This window comes from Lichenostomus cassidix, unplaced genomic scaffold (assembly GCF_008360975.1).
Source record: "Lichenostomus cassidix isolate B80296 unplaced genomic scaffold, HeHo_3.0 HiC_scaffold_618, whole genome shotgun sequence".
NCBI lineage: Eukaryota > Metazoa > Chordata > Aves > Passeriformes > Meliphagidae > Lichenostomus > Lichenostomus cassidix.
Window position 1 is genome coordinate 25646 of NW_028147533.1, and position 7356 is coordinate 33001.

Genomic DNA, 7356 nt, shown 5'->3' on the forward strand with positions numbered 1-7356 from the left:
GCTGCCGCCCGATAAAAAACGAGGCGCCCAGTCCCCAGGGGCCAACGTGCTGCAAAAACGGCCTACAGCACCCGGTATTCCCAGGCGGTCTCCCATCCAAGTACTAACCGGGCCCGACCCTGCTTAGCTTCCGAGATCAGACGAGATCGGGCGTTCTCAGGGTGGTATGGCCGTAGGCACTCCTGAGCCCCAGATCACTGCTCTTCAGCGCTCAGAGGCAATCTCCCCGCCACGTCCCTCGGCGCCACAGGCCCACTGGCCGGTCGCCTGGGCTGCCCGCGTCCCTACTGCCCGAGGACCACTCGGCTCACAGGCTCTGGCGTCCTCCTGCCCCTCGATGCTGCAGCCCGATAAAAAACGAGGCGCCCAGTCCCCAGGGGCCAACGTGCTGCAAAAAGAGCCTACAGCACCCGGTATTCCCAGGCAGTCTCCCATCCAAGTACTAACCGGGCCCGACCCTGCTTAGCTTCCGAGATCAGACGAGATCGGGCATTCTCAGAGTGGTATGGCAGAAGGCAACCCAGAGACCCAGAGCACCGCTCTCCAGCGCGCAGTGGCAGCCTCCGTGCCCTGCCCCACAGAGCCACGGTTCCACCGGACAGCCACATTGGCTGCCCGCGACCATACTGCCCAAAGGCTCCTCGGCTCACAAGCTCTAGAACCCTCTGGTGCCCCTCAATGCTTCTGCCCGATATAAAACGAGACGCCCGGCCCCCAGGGGACAGCTTGCCGAAAAAACATCCTACAGCACCCGGTATTCCCTGGCGGTCTCCCATCCAAGTACTAACCGGGCCCGACCCTGCTTAGCTTCCGAGATCAGACGAGATCGGGCATTCTCAGAGTGGTATGGCCGTAGGCAACCCAGAGACCCAGAGGACCGCTCTCCAGCGCGCAGTGGCAGCCTCCGTGCCGTGCCCCGCAGAGCCACGGTTTCACCAGATGGCCACAAGGGCTGCAAGCCACCCTACTGCCCAACGGCCACGCGGCTCACAAGGTCTAGAGCCCTCCTGCCCCTCAATGCTGCGGCCCGATAAAAAACGAGGCGCCCGGTCCCCTGGGGCCAGCGTGCTGCAAAAAAGGCCTACAGCACCCGGTATTCCCAGGCGGTCTCCCATCCAAGTACTAACCGGGCCCGACCCTGCTTAGCTTTCGAGATCAGACGAGATTGGCGTTCTCAGGGTGGTATGGCCGTAGACACCCCTGAGCCCAAGATCACCGCTCTTCAGCGTGCAGAGGCAACCTCCCCGCCACGTCCCGCAGCGTTAAAGGCCTACCAGCCAGTCGCCCGGGCTGCCCGAGACCCGAGTGCCCGAGGACCACTCGGCTCACGGGCTCTGGCGTCATCCTGCCCCTCGATGCTGCCGCCCAAAAAAAACGAGGCGCCCAGTCCCCAGGGGCCAGCGTGCTGCAAAAAGGGCCTACAGCACCCGGTATTCCCAGGCGGTCTCCCATCCAAGTACTAACCGGGCCCGACCCTGCTTAGCTTCCGAGATCAGACGAGATCGGGCGTTCTCAGGGTGGTATGGCCGTAGGCACCCCTGAGCCCCAGATCACCGCTCTTCAGCGTGCAGAGGCAACCTCCCCGCCACGTCCCGCAGCGTCACAGGCCCACCGGCCAGTCGCCCCGGCTGCCCGAGACCCGAGTGCCCGAGGACCGCTCGGCTCGCGGGATCTGGCGTCCTCCTGCCCCTCGATGCTGCCGCCCGATAAAAAACGAGGCGCCCGGTCCCCAGGGGCCAACGTGCTGCAAAAACGGCCTACAGCACCCGGTATTCCCAGGCGGTCTCCCATCCAAGTACTAACCGGGCCCGACCCTGCTTAGCTTCCGAGATCAGACGAGATCGGGCATTCTCAGAGTGGTATGGCCGTAGGCAACCCAGAGACCCAGAGGACCGCTCTCCAGCGCGCAGTGGCAGCCTCCGTGCCGTGCCCCGCAGAGCCACGGTTTCACCAGATGGCCACAAGGGCTGCAAGCCACCCGACTGCCCAACGGCCACGCGGCTCACAAGGTCTAGAGCCCTCCTGCCCCTCAATGCTGCGGCCCGATAAAAAACGAGGCGCCCGGTCCCCTGGGGCCAGCGTGCTGCAAGAAAGGCCTACAGCACCCGGTATTCCCAGGCGGTCTCCCATCCAAGTACTAACCGGGCCCGACCCTGCTTAGCTTCCGAGATCAGACGAGATCGGGCGTTCTCAGGGTGGTATGGCCGTAGGCAGCCAAGAGCTCCACATCACCGCTCTTCAGCGTGCAGAGGCAACCTCCCCGCCACGTCCCGCAGCGTTAAAGGCCTACCGGCCAGTCGCCCGGGCTGCCCGAGACCCGAGTGCCCGAGGACCACTCGGCTCACGGGCTCTGGCGTCTCCTGCCCCTCGATGCTGCCGCCCGAAAAAAACGAGGCGCCCAGTCCCCAGGGGCCAGCGTGCTGCAAAAAGGGCCTACAGCACCCGGTATTCCCAGGCGGTCTCCCATCCAAGTACTAACCGGGCCCGACCCTGCTTAGCTTCCGAGATCAGACGAGATCGGGCGTTCCCAGGGTGGTATGGCAGAAGGCACTCCTGAGCCCCAGAGCACTGCTCTCCAGCGCGCAGGGGCAACCTCCGTGCCGTGCCCCACAGAGCCACGGTTTCACCGGATGGCCACAAGGGCTGCAAGCCACCCTACTGCTCAACGGCCACGCGGCTCACAAGGTCTAGAGCCCTCCTGCCCCTCAATGCTGCGGCCCGATAAAAAACGAGGCGCCTGGTCCCCTGGGGCCAGCGTGCTGCAAGAAAGGCCTACAGCACCCGGTATTCCCAGGCGGTCTCCCATCCAAGTACTAACCGGGCCCGACCCGGCTTAGCTTCCGAGATCAGACGAGATCGGGCGTTCTCAGGGTGGTATGGCCGTAGGCAGCCAAGAGCTCCACATCACCGCCCTTCAGCGTGCAGAGGCAACCTCCCCGCCACGTCCCGCAGCGTCACAGGCCCACCGGCCAGTCGCCCCGGCTGCCCGAGACCCGAGTGCCCGAGGACCGCTCGGCTCGCGGGATCTGGCGTCCTCCTGCCCCTCGATGCTGCCGCCCGATAAAAAACGAGGCGCCCAGTCCCCAGGGGCCAACGTGCTGCAAAAACGGCCTACAGCACCCGGTATTCCCAGGCAGTCTCCCATCCAAGTACTAACCGGGCCCGACCCTGCTTAGCTTCCGAGATCAGACGAGATCGGGCATTCTCAGAGTGGTATGGCCGTAGGCAACCCAGAGACCCAGAGGACCGCTCTCCAGCGCGCAGTGGCAGCCTCCGTGCCGTGCCCCGCAGAGCCACGGTTTCACCAGATGGCCACAGGGCTGCAAGCCACCCGACTGCCCAACGGCCACGCGGCTCACAAGGTCTAGAGCCCTCCTGCCCCTCAATGCTGCGGCCCGATAAAAAACGAGGCGCCCGGTCCCCTGGGGCCAGCGTGCTGCAAGAAAGGCCTACAGCACCCGGTATTCCCAGGCGGTCTCCCATCCAAGTACTAACCGGGCCCGACCCGGCTTAGCTTCCGAGATCAGATGAGATCGGGCGTTCTCAGGGTGGTATGGCCGTAGGCAGCCAAGAGCTCCACATCACCGCTCTTCAGCGTGCAGAGGCAACCTCCCCGCCACGTCCCGCAGCGTTACAGGCACACCGGCCGGTCGCCTGGGCTGCCCGAGACCCGAGTGCCCGAGGACCACTCGGCTCGCGGGCTCTGGCGTCCTCCTGCCCCTCGATGCTGCCGCCCAATAAAAAACGAGGCGCCCAGTCCCCAGGGGCCAGCGTGCTGCAAAAAGGGCCTACAGCACCCGGTATTCCCAGGCGGTCTCCCATCCAAGTACTAACCGGGCCCGACCCTGCTTAGCTTCCGAGATCAGACGAGATCGGGCGTTCTCAGGGTGGTATGGCCGTAGGCACCCTGAGCTCCAGATCACTTTCAGCGGCAGGGCAACCTCCGCCAGCCCGCAGGCACGGCACCGGATGCCCGGCTGCGGCGATCCCGAGGCCTCGGCTCCGGGTCTGGGTCCTCCTGCCCCTGATGCTGCGGCCCGATAAAAAACGAGGCGCCCGGTCCCCTGGGGCCAGCGTGCTGTAAGAGGCCTACAGCACCCGGTATTCCCAGGCGGTTCCCATCCAAGTACTAACCGGGCCCGACCCGGCTTAGCTTCCGAGATCAGACGAGATCGGGCGTTCTCAGGGTGGTATGGCCGTAGGCAGCCAAGAGCTCCACATCACCGCCCTTCAGCGTGCAGAGGCAACCTCCCCGCCACGTCCCGCAGCGTCACAGGCCCACCGGCCAGTCGCCCCGGCTGCCCGAGACCCGAGTGCCCGAGGACCGCTCGGCTCGCGGGATCTGGCGTCCTCCTGCCCCTCGATGCTGCCGCCCGATAAAAAACGAGGCGCCCAGTCCCCAGGGGCCAACGTGCTGCAAAAACGGCCTACAGCACCCGGTATTCCCAGGCAGTCTCCCATCCAAGTACTAACCGGGCCCGACCCTGCTTAGCTTCCGAGATCAGACGAGATCGGGCATTCTCAGAGTGGTATGGCCGTAGGCAACCCAGAGACCCAGAGGACCGCTCTCCAGCGCGCAGTGGCAGCCTCCGTGCCGTGCCCCACAGAGCCACGGTTTCACCAGATGGCCACAAGGGCTGCAAGCCACCCTACTGCCCAACGGCCACGCGGCTCACAAGGTCTAGAGCCCTCCTGCCCCTCAATGCTGCGGCCCGATAAAAAACGAGGCACCCGGTCCCCGGGGGCCAGCGTGCTGCAAAAAAGGCCTACAGCACCCGGTATTCCCAGGCAGTCTCCCATCCAAGTACTAACCGGGCCCGACCCTGCTTAGCTTCCGAGATCAGACGAGATCGGGCGTTCCAAGGGTGGTATGGCCGTAGGCAGCCAAGAGCTCCACATCACCGCCCTTCAGCGTACAGCGGCAACCTCCCCGCCACGTCCCGCAGCGTCACAGGCCCACCGGCCAGTCGCCCCGGCTGCCCGAGACCCGAGTGCCCGAGGACCGCTCGGCTCGCGGGATCTGGCGTCCTCCTGCCCCTCGATGCTGCCGCCCGATAAAAAACGAGGCGCCCGGTCCCCTGGGGCCAGCGTGCTGCAAAAAAGGCCTACAGCACCCGGTATTCCCAGGCGGTCTCCCATCCAAGTACTAACCGGGCCCGACCCTGCTTAGCTTCCGAGATCAGACGAGATCGGGCGTTCTCAGGGTGGTATGGCTGTAGGCACTCCTGAGCCCCAGATCACTGCTCTTCAGCGCTCAGAGGCAATCTCCCCGCCACGTCCCTCGGCGCCACAGGCCCACTGGCCGGTCGCCTGGGCTGCCCGCGTCCCTACTGCCCGAGGACCACTCGGCTCACAGGCTCTGGCGTCCTCCTGCCCCTCGATGCTGCCGCCCGATAAAAAAGGAGGCGCCCAGTCCCCAGGGGCCAACGTGCTGCAAAAAGAGCCTACAGCACCCGGTATTCCCAGGCAGTCTCCCATCCAAGTACTAACCGGGCCCGACCCTGCTTAGCTTCCGAGATCAGACGAGATCGGGCATTCTCAGAGTGGTATGGCAGAAGGCAACCCAGAGACCCAGAGCACCGCTCTCCAGCGCGCAGTGGCAGCCTCCGTGCCCTGCCCCACAGAGCCACGGTTTCACCGGACAGCCACATTGGCTGCCCGCGACCATACTGCCCAAAGGCTCCTCGGCTCACAAGCTCTAGAACCCTCTGGTGCCCCTCAATGCTTCTGCCCGATATAAAACGAGACGCCCGGCCCCCAGGGGACAGCTTGCCGAAAAAACATCCTACAGCACCCGGTATTCCCAGGCAGTCTCCCATCCAAGTACTAACCGGGCCCGACCCTGCTTAGCTTCCGAGATCAGACGAGATTGGGCGTTCCCAGGGTGGTATGGCAGAAGGCACTCCTGAGCCCCAGAGCACTGCTCTCCAGCGCGCAGGGGCAACCTCCGTGCCGTGCCCCACAGAGCCACGGTTTCACCGGATGGCCACAAGGGCTGCAAGCCACCCTACTGCTCAACGGCCACGCGGCTCACAAGGTCTAGAGCCCTCCTGCCCCTCAATGCTGCGGCCCGATAAAAAACGAGGCGCCCGGTCCCCTGGGGCCAGCGTGCTGCAAGAAAGGCCTACAGCACCCGGTATTCCCAGGCGGTCTCCCATCCAAGTACTAACCGGGCCCGACCCGGCTTAGCTTCCGAGATCAGACGAGATCGGGCGTTCTCAGGGTGGTATGGCCGTAGGCAGCCAAGAGCTCCACATCACCGCACTTCAGCGTGCAGCGGCAACCTCCCCGCCACGTCCCGCAGCGTCACAGGCCCACCGGCCAGTCGCCCCGGCTGCCCGAGACCCGAGTGCCCGAGGACCACTCGGCTCGCGGGATCTGGCGTCCTCCTGCCCCTCGATGCTGCCGCCCGATAAAAAACGAGGCACCCGGTCCCCAGGGGCCAACGTGCTGCCAAAAGGGCCTACAGCACCCGGTATTCCCAGGCGGTCTCCCATCCAAGTTCTAACCGGGCCCGACCCTGCTTAGCTTCCGAGATCAGACGAGATCGGGCATTCTCAGAGTGGTATGGCCGTAGGCAACCCAGAGACCCAGAGCACCGCTCTCCAGCGCGCAGTGGCAGCCTCCGTGCCGTGCCCCACAGAGCCATGGTTCCACCGGACAGCCACATTGGCTGCCCGCGACCATACTGCCCAAAGGCTCCTCGGCTCACAAGGTCTAGAACCCTCTGGTGCCCTGATGCTTCTGCCCGATATAAAATGAGACGCCCGGCCCCCAGGGGACAGCTTGCCGAAAAAACATCCTACAGCACCCGGTATTCCCAGGCAGTCTCCCATCCAAGTACTAACTGGGCCCGACCCGGCTTATCTTCCGAGATCAGACGAGATCGGGCGTTCTCAGGGTGGTATGGCCGTAGGCAGCCAAGAGCTCCACATCACCGCCCTTCAGCGTGCAGCGGCAACCTCCCCGCCACGTCCCGCAGCGTCACAGGCCCACCAGCCAGTCGCCCCGGCTGCCCCAGACCCGAGTGCCCGAGGACCACTCGGCTCGCGGGCTCTGGCGTCCTCCTGCCCCTCGATGCTGCCGCCCAATAAAAAACGAGGCGCCCAGTCCCCAGGGGCCAGCGTGCTGCAAAAAGGGCCTACAGCACCCGGTATTCCCAGGCGGTCTCCCATCCAAGTACTAACCGGGCCCGACCCTGCTTAGCTTCCGAGATCAGACGAGATCGGGCGTTCTCAGGGTGGTATGGCCGTAGGCACCCCTGAGCCCCAGATCACCGCTCTTCAGCGTGCAGAGGCAACCTCCCCGCCACGTCCCGCAGCGCCACAGGCCCACCGGCCAGTCGCCTGGGCTGCC

The 7356-nt window shown here is 65.0% G+C and overlaps 17 non-coding genes and 5 pseudogenes across 17 annotated transcripts; all 22 read right to left on the minus strand.

Annotated features, from left to right (window-relative positions):
• Nucleotides 1–59: 59 nt before the first annotated feature.
• LOC146422187 (5S ribosomal RNA) lies at nt 60–178 on the minus strand. The gene has a single exon (XR_014848317.1). It is a non-coding gene; the product is annotated as a 5S ribosomal RNA (ribosomal RNA).
• Nucleotides 179–398: 220 nt separating this feature from the next.
• On the minus strand, nt 399–517 carry LOC146422188 (5S ribosomal RNA; annotated as a pseudogene).
• A 222-nt stretch (nt 518–739) lies between these two features.
• LOC146422189 (5S ribosomal RNA) lies at nt 740–858 on the minus strand. The gene has a single exon (XR_014848265.1). It is a non-coding gene; the product is annotated as a 5S ribosomal RNA (ribosomal RNA).
• Nucleotides 859–1078: 220 nt separating this feature from the next.
• On the minus strand, nt 1079–1196 carry LOC146422190 (5S ribosomal RNA; annotated as a pseudogene).
• Nucleotides 1197–1415: 219 nt separating this feature from the next.
• Nucleotides 1416–1534, minus strand: LOC146422191 (5S ribosomal RNA). Its single transcript, XR_014848318.1, has one exon. It is a non-coding gene; the product is annotated as a 5S ribosomal RNA (ribosomal RNA).
• Nucleotides 1535–1754: 220 nt separating this feature from the next.
• On the minus strand, nt 1755–1873 carry LOC146422192 (5S ribosomal RNA). Its single transcript, XR_014848247.1, has one exon. It is a non-coding gene; the product is annotated as a 5S ribosomal RNA (ribosomal RNA).
• Nucleotides 1874–2093: 220 nt separating this feature from the next.
• LOC146422193 (5S ribosomal RNA) lies at nt 2094–2212 on the minus strand. Its single transcript, XR_014848227.1, has one exon. It is a non-coding gene; the product is annotated as a 5S ribosomal RNA (ribosomal RNA).
• A 218-nt stretch (nt 2213–2430) lies between these two features.
• LOC146422194 (5S ribosomal RNA) lies at nt 2431–2549 on the minus strand. The gene has a single exon (XR_014848264.1). It is a non-coding gene; the product is annotated as a 5S ribosomal RNA (ribosomal RNA).
• A 220-nt stretch (nt 2550–2769) lies between these two features.
• On the minus strand, nt 2770–2888 carry LOC146422195 (5S ribosomal RNA). Its single transcript, XR_014848243.1, has one exon. It is a non-coding gene; the product is annotated as a 5S ribosomal RNA (ribosomal RNA).
• Nucleotides 2889–3108: 220 nt separating this feature from the next.
• Nucleotides 3109–3227, minus strand: LOC146422196 (5S ribosomal RNA). The gene has a single exon (XR_014848259.1). It is a non-coding gene; the product is annotated as a 5S ribosomal RNA (ribosomal RNA).
• A 219-nt stretch (nt 3228–3446) lies between these two features.
• Nucleotides 3447–3565, minus strand: LOC146422197 (5S ribosomal RNA). Its single transcript, XR_014848238.1, has one exon. It is a non-coding gene; the product is annotated as a 5S ribosomal RNA (ribosomal RNA).
• A 220-nt stretch (nt 3566–3785) lies between these two features.
• LOC146422198 (5S ribosomal RNA) lies at nt 3786–3904 on the minus strand. Its single transcript, XR_014848228.1, has one exon. It is a non-coding gene; the product is annotated as a 5S ribosomal RNA (ribosomal RNA).
• Nucleotides 3905–4086: 182 nt separating this feature from the next.
• LOC146422199 (5S ribosomal RNA) lies at nt 4087–4204 on the minus strand. Its single transcript, XR_014848270.1, has one exon. It is a non-coding gene; the product is annotated as a 5S ribosomal RNA (ribosomal RNA).
• Nucleotides 4205–4424: 220 nt separating this feature from the next.
• On the minus strand, nt 4425–4543 carry LOC146422200 (5S ribosomal RNA). Its single transcript, XR_014848260.1, has one exon. It is a non-coding gene; the product is annotated as a 5S ribosomal RNA (ribosomal RNA).
• A 220-nt stretch (nt 4544–4763) lies between these two features.
• LOC146422201 (5S ribosomal RNA) lies at nt 4764–4882 on the minus strand. The gene has a single exon (XR_014848252.1). It is a non-coding gene; the product is annotated as a 5S ribosomal RNA (ribosomal RNA).
• A 220-nt stretch (nt 4883–5102) lies between these two features.
• On the minus strand, nt 5103–5221 carry LOC146422202 (5S ribosomal RNA). The gene has a single exon (XR_014848235.1). It is a non-coding gene; the product is annotated as a 5S ribosomal RNA (ribosomal RNA).
• A 220-nt stretch (nt 5222–5441) lies between these two features.
• Nucleotides 5442–5560, minus strand: LOC146422203 (5S ribosomal RNA; annotated as a pseudogene).
• Nucleotides 5561–5782: 222 nt separating this feature from the next.
• Nucleotides 5783–5901, minus strand: LOC146422204 (5S ribosomal RNA; annotated as a pseudogene).
• A 220-nt stretch (nt 5902–6121) lies between these two features.
• Nucleotides 6122–6240, minus strand: LOC146422205 (5S ribosomal RNA). The gene has a single exon (XR_014848245.1). It is a non-coding gene; the product is annotated as a 5S ribosomal RNA (ribosomal RNA).
• A 220-nt stretch (nt 6241–6460) lies between these two features.
• LOC146422206 (5S ribosomal RNA) lies at nt 6461–6579 on the minus strand. The gene has a single exon (XR_014848269.1). It is a non-coding gene; the product is annotated as a 5S ribosomal RNA (ribosomal RNA).
• Nucleotides 6580–6799: 220 nt separating this feature from the next.
• On the minus strand, nt 6800–6918 carry LOC146422207 (5S ribosomal RNA; annotated as a pseudogene).
• Nucleotides 6919–7138: 220 nt separating this feature from the next.
• LOC146422208 (5S ribosomal RNA) lies at nt 7139–7257 on the minus strand. Its single transcript, XR_014848229.1, has one exon. It is a non-coding gene; the product is annotated as a 5S ribosomal RNA (ribosomal RNA).
• Nucleotides 7258–7356: the final 99 nt, after the last annotated feature.